Below are 15,674 nucleotides of genomic sequence, written 5' to 3'. Positions count from 1 at the left end.
TTGTCTTTTTGCAAATAGTTCATTTTAGGCAAACCCTCTACGGCACAGTTTTTTTAAAAAACAAAAAAATTCAATATAATAATATGATGTCTGGAATTTGTTTCCAAATAATCCAGTGAGGGGGGACCTGGGTGGGTATATATGAAATTCAACTAACCATGAGATGGTAATTGTTGAAGCTTGGTGACAGGTACTTGGCAGGGTTCTATTTTCTTCTTTTTGAATACACTTGTGATTTTCCAGAATAAGAAAGTTAAATATATAAAGAATATTATTTTAACACCTAGCTCAGTGTTCTATACCCTAGAATAAGTGGCCTATAAACAGTAGGTACTCAAATTTGTATAGATAAGCATTTATATAAGTAAGGAAATCTAGAATTTAAACTCACACACTTCTGATTATATTCAGTTAAACATGGATTAATGCTTATTTGTGAATTCATGACATAAAAACATACAAGTCATTCATTTCAAGCGTCCCCTGCCCTTACACCTCACTGGGTGTTCCTAGAGAAGATTCAACCGCCATAGGTAACATTTACTGGGTTAAGCACTGTTCTAAGTGCTTAACACGCATTATCTCAGGTAATCCTCAGAACTACCCTATAAGATAGGTACTATTATTATCTCCATTGTACGGATGAGAAAACTGAGGCACAGGGAGGTTAGGTAACTTGCCCGAAGTCACAATGTAAATAAATTGTGGAGCCAGAATCTAAATGTAGTTGATAACTCCCAAATCATACCTTAGCCAGATCTGAATTACAAAGTACTTAAGAAGTAGAGGTTTGCTTTCATTTAATATAGCAAGTAAAAAATGGGGAGAGATTTTTAAAGTACTCAGGAAAAAAAGAAAAAAAAGAAAGTACTCAGGAAAAACAATTCTTAGCAATGTTTTAATTAGATGGGGGCTTTAAACAAGTGAGTCCAATGTCCTGAATTTACAGCAAATCAAACACAGCTATAATTAAACATATTCTACTTGATTACATAAAAATTCCACAAATACATATGACACTAGAAAGAAACAGCTCTCTAGAGCCACAGGATAGTATGGACGTCACGACTGTATCCCCTAGTAAATAAATAGCCATTTAATAAGTATTTGCTGAATAAGCTGAATGGTTAAAACAATCCTTATCTTATTTGTATAGTTGGATGTTTTTTACTTTGCAGATAAAATAAGCTGTTTCAACTATTTATAGTATTAAAGGTGTAACTAATCCTGGCTCCCCATTAAACGATAATCTTGTAGAAAGATACTGATCCTTGTTTTTATGGACAATTAAGTTCTAAATCTTCTGGGTACCTCCATATTTCTTGATCTATTATTATAGTGTGCATTTAGGAAAGTAGTAAGAGAGTTACCAGGACTTGACATGAGTTCCATAAATCTGATCCAAGCTTCTGGACTTTCCCCACTCTGATCAAAGAATGTAAGGGAAGGGTAACTGTTCTTTGGCCAACTTCTAACTTATTCCACATTTTTCACCATAATAAAATCACATAGGTAATAAAGAAATGGAATTCCAAGTTCTAATATAAGACATACGATGGAAAGGTCAAATAAGGAATATTTTTTCACAGCAGAAAGATTAGTTTAAATTACTCAAATTTTATAGAAGACTAGAATTGGTTTACTCTCACTTTTTTTCTCCTATTCCAGACTTCCTCCTGCTATAGGTAGGCATCAAGACCTTTCTACCTAGCAAATGGAATTTATTCTGACCCCTAAAGGTCATACTGTTAAACTGGTTATGGAACTTAAAACAGAGTCAAAACTATGGAGCATGCAAATCCAAAGTAGAAACTGTACATCAGAACAAAGAACACATACAAACTACTTTGAGATTAGAAAAGGAAACTTTTCTGATCGAAAACAACTATGTCACTAATTGCACACTCCTAGAAAGTTCCCTTAGCTTCTGAGTTATGTTGTAGTGATTTCAGTAAATAATCACCTTATCTTAATTTAAATAGTAAGGAAACAACTCTGAAGCATATGAACAAAAACACAAGGAATCAAGAAGATTCTAAATAATCCACTGTCACAACAATAGAATTGTAGCTAATTTACTTCCTTGAGACTGTAGCAATGACACAAAACTGTAAAAATTACTTTAAGACATAACAAGTGTCCTTTGGTTTCTTGAACAAGAGTTCTGACATGACTTACAGAAAAATATTCTACATTCTTCATTGTTATAAAATACATACAAAAAATCCTAATGGGCTATTAAAAGCATAGTACTGCACCAAGAACCCTGATCTGGGAGTCAAATAATCTTGGTTCTAGTCCTAATTACTACTTAGAGTTATGACCTTAAGCAAACTGCAACCTCAGTAGAGCTCAATTTCCTCACTTGTAAAATGAGAGAACTTTACTAGATGACTGTTAAGATAACGTTCCAGCTATTAAATTTGCTTCTGAAAGGGATCATCAATCCAACTTTATATTTGACTTTCCAAGTGGTTAAGTTCACACACTCGCTTTGGCAGCATGGGTTTCCCCAGTTTGGATCCTGGGTGTAGACCTACACACTGCTCATCAAGCCACATTGTGGCAGCATCCCACATAACATAGAGGAAGGTTGGAACAGATGTTAGCTCAGCAACAATCTTCCTCAAGCAAAAGGAGGAAGATTGGCAACAGATGTCAGCTCAGGGCCAATCTTCCTCACACAAATAAAAAAGAAAGAAAGAAAGAATTGAGACCTAGGGACACACAAGTAATAGAAGACCCAGAACTAAGTTACAGAAAGCATGGTATTACTCCAGTGCTTTTTCAATATTTCATTCTATTAAAAACACTACCCATAACCTGATAATACCTTGACTTACTTTATATCACCCAAAGTTTCAAAGTTATTTCATTCCTTCACCAACTATTTAAGTCTAAGTGTAAATCAAGCTAGCTATCATCGCTGAACGGGAGCTGTGTCATATAATAAATCTACTTTGCCCATCATTCCACTGTTTATCATTGTTAACTAATTATCTTTTCAAAAGCAAGAGACTCAATAATCCTCACAGAGATCTGGCCCAAGAGTAAAGACAGACTTCCTCCCCCTACCATGTTTCCTAATTTTTAGAAAAGCACATGCAACAAATAACAAAGATTTATTATCTATCGTTACACAAATAAATGTTGGCTTTAACAATAACTTTGATGAAACAAATTTATGAATAAAAGGAAATGTTTTGAACTCCTCACTCTTTTATAACTGGATCACAACTAGGCCACACTACTCAAAACTAAGGAAATATGAACCATACCCTTGCTTCCTTAGAAGGATATCATTAAATATGTCTAGCGTCCACATGGAGGAAAAATCCTGTCCTCAGGTACTTTTCTTGAAAAACAGAAATACAGTAAATAAGAGGAAATAAATGTATCTACGCATATGGTCTTAGCCAGTTCTTAGAAAGCAAAAGACTAGCCATACCATTACAAGATTCAAAACCATGAAAATTTCACTTCTAAAATCGTTATTACATAAAAACTTGCAGAGCTCTCTTTTAGAGAAAGGAATAGCAAATTCAAATACAACACTAGAAATAAAACAAAAGTTAGAAAAATCCACTTAAATTATTAAAGATAAAGCAAACAGGAGCCAGACCGGTGGTGCAGCAGTTACGTTTGCACGTTCCTCTTTGGGGGCCCGGGGTTCACGGGTTCAGATCCTGGCTGCAGACATGGCACCGCTTGTCAAGCCATGCTGTGGCAGGCGTCCCACATATAAAGTAGAGGAAGAAGGGCACGGATGTGAGCTCAGGGCCAGTCTTCCTCAGCAAAAAGAGGACGATTGGCAGCAGATGTTAGCTCAGGGCTAATCTTCCTCAAAAAAAAAAAAGGTAAAACAGTATAAACAGTATATTCTTAGACATGACTATGAACATGTTAAAAGAACATTTCCAGTCACATAAAAATTACTTCTGATTTTCACAGAATGCTATTCCCCATCCCTGCCAACTATAATCTGTTATGGTGAAAGACCTAAGCCAAGCCAAGTTATATTTGTAAGTTTCAAGACCGTAACAATTTAAATAAAAAGGAAAACAAGCCAAGAAAAATACCCCCAGAAATATGATGAAAAACTAACATCTATTTCTATTAAGATATCAAATACATTTTAAAAAATTTTGTCATCAAAGGAATAGACAAGGACATCAAGGACAAAGAATAGAACAATTCTCACAAAAGATGCAATTAGTAAAATGTGTTGAACTACCTTTAACCTCTTTATAGCAAGGTACCATTTTACACCCAACAACTGAAAATATAATGCCCAATGAAGGTACAGTGAAATGGGTACTCTCACACATTATGCTAACAGTGTAAATAAGTATAAACCCTTTAGAAAGCAATTGGTAAATTACAGAAGAATCATAAACGTCATAACCTTTGATTCACTAATCCCTCTCTTAGGAATATAAACTAAAGAAATAACCTTTTAAAACGCCTTATAAGAATGAATGAAGCCATTGTCACAGAGAATAATAGAGTAAATTACGCTATAGCTAAATGGATTAAAAACAACTGAAAGAAACAGAAATCAGAACAGAAATTAACAGAGGATAGAGAGAACAGGAACGGGGAATTACTGTTTAATGGATACACAGGTTCTCTTTGGGATGATGAAAAAGTTCTGCAAATAGACTGTGGCGATGGTTACACAATACTATGAATTTACTTAAAGACACTGAACTGTACACTTAAAAATGGTTAAAATGGTAAATTTTATGCTACGTATATTTTTACCACAATAAAAAAGATGGAAAAAATAACTACGTAAACTACATTTTTAAGTGAAAATACTGATTCTCAAATTTAATCAAAACTATTTCTAACTATGTGAACATTATACACGCACATGTCCAAGGAATTTTAAAGCACCACGGGAGCTGGAGCAAAACACCGCTGGAGGACAGCAGCTCTCTCCGGGGGCAATTTTGCCCCCAGGGTACATGTGACAATGTCTGGAGACTATTTTGGAGATCACAACAGCGGATGGGGTCATCACTGGCATATAGTGGGGAAGGGGCGAAGGATACTGCTAAACATCTTGCGACGCACCCAAGAGTGCCCCCACGACAAACAATCATCTGGCCCAATACATCAACAGTGATCCTGCTGAGAAATCCTGCTTTAACAAGATTTTTGGAGAGTTCTCTTTTATTTAATGTGTCTATATTGTTTTTAACGACTGCAGGGTAAATAAAAATTCATTAAAGGCTCAGCAGTTGGGTCTCTTTTTCTTTCCCCTACAAATCTCCCCCACAATCCGTATTTTTTATTCTAGAGAAAGGTCGGGAACCAAAGGTCAAAAATGGGAAAAGCAGCAAATTGTTACACATGGGTTATTTTTCTGCAAACTGTTCTTAAACAAATTACAAGAAATAGAACAAATCTGGAATTGGCAGGCTTTTAACACAATTTCCATAGACCTATCCATATGTTGGCTTTGTATTATTTTCTATTATATTTTTTCTATGATTTTTCTTATTAAGATTATGATAGATTACAACCTTGTGAGATTTCAGTTGTACATTATCGTTAGTAATGATGTGAGTACACCACTTCACCCTGTGTGCCCTCCCCCCACCCCCCCTTTTCCCTGGTAACCACCGATCAGTTTTCCTTGTCTATATGTTAACTTCCACCTATAAGTGGGGTCATATAGAGTTCGTCTTTCTCTGTCTGGCTTATTTTGCTTACCATAATACCCTCAAGGTCCATCCATGTTGATGCGAATGGAACAATTTGGTCCTTTTTTATGGCTGAGTAGTATTCCATTGTGTATATATACCATATCTTCTTTATCCAGTCGTCAGTTTCTGGGCATTTAGGTTGGTTCCATGTCTTGGCTATTGTAAATAATGCTGCGATGAACATAGGGGTGCATGGGATTCTTAGGATTGCTGATCCAAAACCACAAAAAGTGACAAATGTTGGAGAGGTTGTGGAGAAAAGGGAACCCTCATACACTGTTGGTGAGAATGCAAACTAGTGCAGCCACTATGGAAAACAGTATGGAGATTTCTCAAAAAGTTAAAAATAGAAATACCCTATGACCCAGCTATGCCACTACTGGGTATCTATCCTAAGAACCTGAAATCAGCAATCCCAAGAATCCCATGCACCCCTATTTTCTATTATATTTTATGACTCCACATTCTCATTTGTTTCATCATAGCAATTTATTTTCAAATTTGAGACCTATTACTGTTTTACACCATCGTTTCTCCACGATAAAATAACTTTTAAAAATGTTGTTCTTCAAATGCATCTTTGTAAATGCCAGTAAGCGTAAAATAAATGAAATCAATCACCACATTTTTTAAAAGTCATAGTAATAAATTAATGCTAAAACTAGTAAGTGAAAGTTTATTAAGGAATAAGATATTTACACAGTCTCAGTATCTCCCCACAAATTATTTAGTGGTTAAAAATGGGGAATAATTAACTTTACATAGAAAAATCTGGTGGATACCACTTTAACCAAGCGATCGAAATTATCATCACTAGTCTTGGGATCAATTGACATCATGTGTCTCCTATCAAGATGCACTAAAAAGAACACAGTATCACTTCTGTTGTATTTCTACCAAAAATGCATAACCTTAATCTAATCATAAGGAGGCATCACACAGACCCAAACTGAGGGACCTTATAAAAACATAACTGGCCTGTGCTCCTCAAAAATATCAAAGTTAAGAAAGACAATGAGAGGCAGAAGAACTGTTCCAAATTAAAAGACATCAGGGCAAGTGGAAACTCTGAATATGGATTTTGCATTAGATAAGAGTATTATACATATTTAAAGTTTCTGATTTGTTATTTGCATAAAAGAATATTCTTGTCCTTCCAAAATACTGAAGAATTCAGGGGAAAGGGAGCATGATGTCTGCAACTCACTCTCAAATGGTTCAGAAAAAAAATGAATATAAGAAGAGAAAATGCAACTAATTAAGTAGTTGGGACAAAATGTTAACAATGGAACTCTAGATAAAGGGTAAACAGGAGTTCTTTGTACTAGTCTTGTAATGCTTACGTAAGTGTGAAATAATATCACAATAAAAGTCACCAGGTTCCATGATGAACAAAACTGGAAGAGTAATTAAACAATGGGGAAAAATTATCATTAAAAACGATTTCTATTCCACTTCCTTTTCATTTTTATTTTCATTTATTGACTTAGACCATTGTCCCTTCCCTAACCAAGACTTTTAACAATTCAAACATAGTATCACTTGGTACATTAGGTAAGTAAGTGTCTCAACAACTTAAGGTAAAAAATTCATTATTTGAAAACAAGATCCTTCTTTTAAAAGAAGGCGGCAAGTGTCTGGAGCCCCCAAACATAAGAAGCTCTATACCAAATGCACAGGAAATATCAACGCCATTACAAACAACTGAGGACACTTGCCCCAGTGGACTCTGATTTCAAGAGCAGCAGTGCCCTCAGGTGGCAAGAACTTATCATTCTCAAGGGAAATCAAAGTTGCAGGGAAAACAAGTATCTCACCATCTCAGGGCAGCAAAGTAATATCGCTACTGTACAGTTCTGACATACTGAGTAAACAAAGCAGAACAAAAGAAAACCCTCAAAATAGCCTTTGCTATTTTCCAAGTCACATTTCCTCAAGGAAGCTTTATAACAATGGGGTCCTAATTGATTTCACTGTCCCCTGGACCAAAATTATGTAATTACTTATAAAATATTGTCAGTTGTGATTCCCATGTACCACTGTACTTCCAGTTCAATCAAATGACAGCAAGAACCACATGCTATATTTCTATATCCCTTACTTTGCTGAAAATTTAATAGATGCTCAAAAAATAATTTTGCTAGTTGATTTTTTCATGGTTCTGAATATATTCTTCTATGAAAGATGAGCAGATTATTTATAAAATAGATAATCATAAATTGTTGCTTTAATTTCCATACATTGTAACACATGATAAACTATGAATAGACAGACTTTTTTCATACTGAAACATGATTAGGAAGAATCATAAAAATACATAAGAAGGCTCTAGGATTTTTCTATCAATGCCACAGTATAAACGTTAACACCACACAAGAAAAGTGGAACATCAGACTCTATCTACTTAGTCCTGCGTAAGCCTCAACTGTCCTCATCTCTACTGTCATGCCTGAAAAGGGAGAGTGAGCACAAGCACTAGCTGCTCCACATGGGGCTGCTCCAGCTCCAGTCTCTCATCCTTCAAGCATGGTTCAGCAAGTTTGGTACTACTCTATCAAGTTCAATTAAGCCATTCTCTTTGTGCTGTATATAAAGCAACAGAGTGAAACTTCTTTTGCTGGGATTAATTGTCCTAATAAGAAATGCTGCGCTTGGGAGGTAGAAAGAACTTGCCAGAATGTTGTGCCAACAAATGGGGAACATTCGCATTTCAATAAACTGAGTACTCAGTTTTTGGCAGATATACTTTGCCTTAAAGACACTCCTGGAAAACAGTTTTTAATTTTATTTTATAAGTCTTAGTGGAACATCAGTGACAAGTCCACTGGTGTGAGCCTGTCCCCAGCCTTAGGTAGATCAACAGCGTTGGATTGGTAGCAGTTGTCTTGAGTATCCTTAAGTGCCTTTAGGCCCCAAGCACATGTCAACTTCTATGGCTGTTTTACTTGCTGAATCTTACTTGTAACAAAAATTCTGTCCAAAATCCAGCTTTATTTCCTAAGGAATATATTAGGGTTCACAAAGAATAATTTGGCCATATTATCAAATTTCTTTTAATAAAAGACATAGAAAACTTTCTGTGAGGAGAATGAAATTAAAAAGTTATGAATTACCCAGCAACATTAAAGAGAATGTCAACTCTCTCAATTTCATTGGCAAACTCATCAATTTGTTTTTTTTTTTGTGACATCCAGGACTCGAGTCTGAATACCTGAAACATAAAACAAGGGAAACTATTTACTTATACCCATAAAAAATGTTTAGTCTTGTAGATGTAGCTGCTTTGAAGTACAAAGATTACAGTATCTGTCCATTTTGCCTTCATAGGATTGTTGACCATTGGTAGGGTCTTAAGAATCTTAAGAATCTCATTAATAAAAATCTTAAAATCTTCCCCATCCTGAACTCCCAATAACACACCTCTCTTTCCCTCCCTTTCTCTTCACTCTCTAAATTGAATACTAAAGGCCTTTTCTGAGAAAAGACTTTACAGTGAAGTATGATCTATATTAGATGCTTCTCAGTGAGCCAGCAGTAATAACAGAGCGCAGGCTTGCTCTTTCCCCAGAGGTGAGTCACTGCCCCAGGAACACTGAATCCTATCTGAGTGAGGGGTAGGGAAGGGCAGGGCAGTGAGACAGGAGACTGCTTCCATTTGTGCACTTTACCTTCATGTCAATTCCATTATTTATTGGAAACAACTTTGTCAGTCAAGGGTATAATCACTTATTTCTGCACTAAATTGCAAGGAGAAGAAATGAGGGGCCAGGAGAAGGGATGAAACACTTGAAAGCTAGACATGAGAGATCCAGCATTGGATCTCAGAGACACACTGTAATAGTTACTAAAAAACCCCAAACATTCTCTAATAAAAGAAAGTCACTATTTTAATGTTTTTAAAAAAATATGGTTTATTATTCTTTTATAGATATAGAAAGAAAAGATTATAAACATAGAAAAGGAGAGAAAGGGGAGAAAGTTTTGGGAGGACTTTCTTCCCTTAGTACTTTTTCAATACTTTTTCAGTACAACAGCGTTTTTCTGACTTGGAGTTAAAATTCCCTATTATTAAAATTAAATAATTTTCCAATAATAAATAAACAATCCAATAATTAAAATAGCATAGTCTAATTCCGTTCATGAATTCAATGTGCTAATTTGCATTTGATTATATAACCTGTTCTATTTTGCTGGAAGAATTAACTTTCAAATGAGCTGTCTGTTCTGATTTCTTTCAGAGGAACTCTAGTTGAAGTCCTTTGATGCTGGAGTTGAGTTCAGTGTGGTGCAGTAAGGGGTGATACACAGCGAAATAATTTGCATAATCTCTTAGGGTTTCTGATCATATGTGACTTTAGGGCTGAGCTGTCTCCAATATGGTAGCCACCAGGCACATGTGGCTACTAAGCACTTGAAATGCAGCTAGTCAGAACTGAAATGCGCTGTAAGTGTACAACACACGTGAATTTAAAAGATTTAGTATGAAAAAAGAACGTAAAATATTCCATAAATTTTTTTTATATTGAGTATGTTAAAATGGTATTTTAGATATATTTAGTTAAATAAAATACATTACTAAAATTAATTTTCATCTGTTTCTTTTTACTTTTTAAATGTAGCCACAGGAAATTTAAATCACACACGTGGTTCACATCATTTTCCTACTGGACAGCACTGTGCTGAGTAGGGCACAGAAGTGAAAGTTGTCATTAAAAGTTAACGCAACAACTGTTAAATTTCACATACAACTTTGTAATTAGGTACTGAATCCTTCAACATGCTGGATAAAAAAAATTTTAAGTATACAACTTTTATATATTTAAGTATACAGATTTTTGTCTGTAGGTTCACAGAATATAGATTTGATATCAAAGAATCAGGCTCTAAGAAGAAGGCCGGTGGAGCTGACCAGCCAAGTAATTTTCTTTCAGCAGACGAGTACTGTTTTTTATAATACCTTATGGACTCTGAATCCCAAGTTCAAGCTGCTGAGTTGCTTACCCGGGTACTTTTCCAGTTCTTGAAGTTTGGACTCATTGATATCTGTGGCTATGACTTGGGCACCTTCTCTTGCAAAAGCCTGGAAGACAACACACAAATGAATCCTTTGTTTACTTGGTTAAGCTGCTCTCATGAATAGAAAATCCTTTAGCCTTTTCTCCCTTTATCTTATTTTCATTGTTTTCCTTATACATGGGTGGAATTTCAAACTATCTAGTCTCACTTAGCCCTTCCCATTGTTATTTTTATCATTAATTAGTACAACATGACATACATTGTGCTTGTCATCTGACTTTGTCCCTTTTAGTAACATCAAATACAATCGTGTTTTTAAAAAACTAGGATTCTGTTATTAACACCTCTCAAAATACTACTATTCTGTGATTTGACAGCCTTTATTCCATTTCTGAGCAGGTGACTAAACCCAAAATAATGAGAAAAATGGGTTATTTCAACACTTTTCCTCCTAAGAGTATACTAGTGTATTTACAAATATCAAACTAATCCTACCGTTACAGTTAAGCTGCATTATTAGCTCAAGTGAGGACTATAATGTGCAAGAAGCTGCTATAAATTACAAGGTAAAGGTAACCTGATAGTCTTAGAACTCTGGAGTCCTATGTCTGAACTGAGGTGATTTCAGAGGGCTATGTACTCCTTTAGGCCCGCTGTAACAAATTTATTACAGTGCAGAGAAACTGAGGCAAAGAAATAAGTTCTCAGCGTCAAAAGTTATGAGACGTCACATAATAAATATGTGAGGTAAGCCTTGCTTCATCTGCCTGGGATCAAGAGTAGCAACTTTTATTTTTGTAACTTAAGACAACAGAAGCACAAAAGCCAATAAAAAAAAGAAGTAGAGCAGAATTAAACAGCCATGGGATCTGTCCACGTGATTCAACACCTCTAAAGGCAGGAAGCAAACAGAGATAGTAACTTACTATGGCAGTGGCCCGGCCGATCCCCTGAGCAGCAGCTGTCAGGACGATGACCTTCCCATCAAGTCGACCCATAACGGAACCTGCGGTTTAATCTACAGACACGTGTATTTAATGGCATGCACTGTAGACATGGTCCTATGCAGTAACATCTAGAATGAATGGTTCAATGTACTCCTTTAAGAACCTGAAGATGGCACCTCAGCACAAATATTCCCACCATGAGAATTCTCCAAGAGCGCCCACTCTAGATACCTAGCTTTGTACATCAAAACCATTTGGCACAGCCCACTCAACTGATACTCAGTAAGAGACAGACATTGAACTTGACCCACCTTTCGGTTTTTTGAGAACCCAATGCTGATCCAGAAGGGGTGGAGTCCTCCCCTCCCCATCCTCCCCGCTGTGCCCGCACGCACTGCTATGCCACTGGGCATGTCCTTCCTGCTTTCTGTCCTGTAAACTTCCGTTGGGTTTGCACCATCAATCATTTCTAGTTTGTTTATTTATATTCTTATTTTTGCAGGGGAAGATTCGCCCTAAGCTAACATTGAACCAGGAGGCTGAAGTGGAGTGCACCAAACTTTAACCACTAAGCCATCAGGGCTGGCTCTCATCTGTGGTTTTTCCTTGTCCCTTGGAAAGATTTCACCATCGGCCTCAGAAAGTCACTGAACAAAAGAACCGGAAAATCAAATCATGTCCAATACCCCCATTTTACAGATGAGGAAACTGATGTGGCCTGGTCCAGGTGAGAGAGACAGACGAAACGCAGGCCTCCCCATAACGCTGCCGATCCTCTTCTCAAGCTTAAGCCGGCGGGAGTTAACGCTTTAACAGCCACAGTCAGTCACTTCTGACAGGCAGGACTGAGACACTGTGACCTGGGGAAAGGTGGCGTGCATCAGGTCTGATCAGTGCCGACTGCAGGGCGCGCGGAACGGCTAGTGCTGAGGTCGGGGTGGCGAGGAGTCAAACGATGATCAAATGAGGTGGTCTTCAAGGAGCCAGGCTCTCTCCCCCATCCTGCTGTTCTCAACGTGTGCCTCTGACCTCGCGCCAAGTCACAACATGGCTGCTATGTCCCAAGGCACCATATCCGCATCCGCGTCAAAAAACACCAAGGGAAGGAGCAAAAGCCAAAGGTCTTTCTACCCAAGAAGGAAGGCCTGCTCAGAACCCCGGCCCACGTTTCACCCGCCAGCCCTAGCAGCCGCGGGGGCCGGCGTGTGGGGGCGCCGTCTTCCCCCCTCAGGATGGGAAAGGCAGGGAAGCGAGCTGGGAGGGCGTTGAGCGAACGCACTCAAGCAGCACGCGCGCACACACACCGCGCCCGAGAAGGCGCAGGCGGCTTCTCCAGCCTGGGCCCCGAAGCCCTTTCCTCCCGAGCCCCACTCCGTCCTCCTCAGCCACGCGCGGCTCCGCCCGCCGGGGGCGCTCACGCGGGCAGGCGTCAGGCAAGCGGGGGCGGGAGGGCCGGGGGCGGGGGGGGGGCGTCAGGAAGGCGTGGGCGGACGCGCCGGGGGGGGGTGTCAGGCAGGCGGGGGCGGGCGCGCTGGGGGAGGCGGGGCGCGGGGCGAAGGCCCGAGGTGCGGCCGGGTCCCGCGCGCTCCTTCCCGCGTCCCAGCCGGCGTCGCACCCGGGCCTCCCACCGGCCATCCCAGCGGGCCTCGTGTCGCCCGGACGCCTGCCGTCCAGCCCTCGGCCGCCCGGGGCCCGCGGCGTCCACGCGCGGACAGGCGGCGGGCGTTCCAGGGGGTGCCCCGCCGTCCCCGCCCCTGCCCGGGCGCTCGCTCCCTCTGCTCCCAGCGCTGCCCCGAGCTGCCGGCGCCCGACTCCGGGACCAGCTCGCCGCTGCCCGAGGCGCTCCGACCGCGGCCGCCCTCGCCAGCCACCAAGAAGCCCAGCCACTCTGAGGCAACGAAATTTTCACTGGTTTTCCCCCTTCTTACACGAGAGGTTCATACTCACTTTAAACTTGGGGAGAGTTGAGATATTTTCAGTATGTACTTTAGGAATGAGAGACTCCAGGAACCTTTACCCACCCCCAGTCCTGAGCGTGCGGATCAAACGCTGTGACTTGAGACCGTGCGCCCCGCGGCTCTGGGCGCCGGGCTCCGGGCGGCCTCCCCGCCTTTCTGGGCCCGGAGTTTGGAGCCGAAGGTTTACTGTTAGGTCAACTGCACTGCCACGCTAAAACAGAGTTTTTGGGAAAATGAGTTGCAAACATAGACTGAAATGGTAAAATCCAATATGAAAAGCAAACTTGATGGCTTTCTTACTGTAAACACTGGAATCAAAGTGTTAATTTTTCATTATCAGAGACAGAGCATTTTCAGGAATTCTGTCTTCGTGAGCCCGGAAGAAAAATGTTCACTTAAAACACTGAAAAATCCTCTCTTCTTTGGTTATTTTGAAAAACTTAAGATACCAGACTTCCAAATGCATCCTTATCCTGATCTAACTGCTAAGATTTCCTGAAATAAGTAACGTGCAGAGCAAAGCAACATCTAAAAATTAAACATCTCCTTTTCCCAGTCCATTTAAAGTTTCATTGAAAAAATACCAGGAAATCTTACTTTAGAGTAGCAGCAGGTGGATGGCGTCCTCCAGGTCACTGCGCGAGCGGCAAACGGAGACCGACCTTCGTGCAGACAAGTCAGGCGCTTAATGATGAATGCTGGGATGTGTAGTTCAGGTTTCTTCCGAGTTTGCTGGTTCTGTTTCCTTGAGTTTTTAAGGATTCGCACATTGGTATACTCAATGTGTGTACGTGCTGCCGTCTAGTGGAGCTCAGGTCGAACTGCTAACTCCGAGTAAATGGTGAAAAGCGGAAAAAGCCCCCGCAGCATGCTCAGGACTGGAAACCACTCCCTTGGCTTTGACCCCTCTCAGTCCCTGTCGTTTGTGTCTACTACGTGCCGTTCTGCGGTGTTCAAGATGGAATGAGGCAGAAGTCGCATGTGGAAGACGGCAGAGCCGCGAAACAGAAGGAGCCCAGGTCACTGAAGATACTAGAGCCTTCTCTCCTGGCCCTTGACATGATTGCTGAGAGGGCAGCACACGTTCTCTCGCGTTGAAGGTATGGTTGTGGTTCTCTTGTGACGCGCCGTCTCTTCTAACACTAATACACGCTTAGTGGCGGAATGCAGGCGTCCTGACTGCACTGGCGGTGGCGTCAGGGAGCAGGTTGAGCCTCAGTGGGAGTGTGGAGGCTTCAAGGAAAGAACATGCTGGGTAAGAGCAAAAAGCCAAGTCTGGCTGAAGAGAACAGATACACAAGAAGGAAAAGAAAGGACTGGGTCACGTGAGCCCTCTACACTAGGCTTCGTAACTCCAACTTTCTCAGGCAGGTAACTGAGCAGAGTGAGTGTGTAGGTTGTTTGTGCACGTGCTGTTTAAGTGGCTTCACTCAGCACCCACCCAACTCACTTTCACCTGCCTCCTACACTGTAAGGGTGATAAATAAATGACAAGCAGTAGGCTATATTGGAGGATATGAGGAAGCCATTTGGTTTGAAACTAATTTGACCTGACCTTGTTTTTCCAGAAAGGTCTGTTGAGCATGCATTGTACATCTGCTTTAAACGCTTACAATGTCCCAAAGATAAGAACAATGCCCTTAAAGATAAGGAGGTAGCTTCCCCCCGACATCGGCATTTCCTTTAATATGCATCTCTCCCTAAACTAAGGATTAATTATGGACCTGCTGTGCTCACCGTGTGACCACCCACCTTGTGACCACTGACCTACTGACCTCTGACCTGCTGGGCCAGCAAAGCATCTCGCGATAATTGTAAAAGGGATATTCCTGCCATATATGATGGATGCTCTTTGTTCCAAGACTGTGTATAACCACTCGGTACACCCCACTTCTTTGGTGCCCTTCCTTCCTTGGGGGAGGAAGGCCCCAGGCTAGTCCTCAGACCTGACTCATAATAAATTCACCCCAATTTTGATTTGTAGATTGATGTGGATTATTTGTGTCAAGGGGCTGAAAACAAAACTCTCAAATTGCCAG

At 40.2% G+C, this 15,674-nt stretch overlaps 1 long non-coding RNA gene across 2 annotated transcripts; it reads right to left on the bottom strand.

Moving 5' to 3' along the window:
- Positions 1-882: 882 nt before the first annotated feature.
- LOC139043177 (uncharacterized) lies at positions 883-14,422 on the bottom strand. 2 transcript variants are annotated; one of them, XR_011500258.1, is made up of 6 exons: positions 14,233-14,422; positions 11,657-11,748; positions 10,716-10,794; positions 8,828-8,925; positions 5,722-5,885; positions 883-3,841 (listed from the first exon to the last, which is right to left on the bottom strand). It is a non-coding gene; the product is annotated as an uncharacterized lncRNA (long non-coding RNA). The 2 variants fall into 2 exon arrangements; XR_011500257.1 differs by lacking the exon at positions 5,722-5,885 and having other exon boundaries at positions 883-3,837; positions 14,233-14,411.
- Between the last annotated feature and the right edge of the window lie 1,252 nt (positions 14,423-15,674).

This window comes from Equus asinus, unplaced genomic scaffold (genome assembly GCF_041296235.1).
Source record: "Equus asinus isolate D_3611 breed Donkey unplaced genomic scaffold, EquAss-T2T_v2 contig_193, whole genome shotgun sequence".
Taxonomy (NCBI): Eukaryota; Metazoa; Chordata; class Mammalia; order Perissodactyla; family Equidae; genus Equus; species Equus asinus.
The sequence above is the reverse complement of the archived record's forward strand: the minus strand, read 5'-3'. Positions and strand labels throughout refer to the sequence as shown.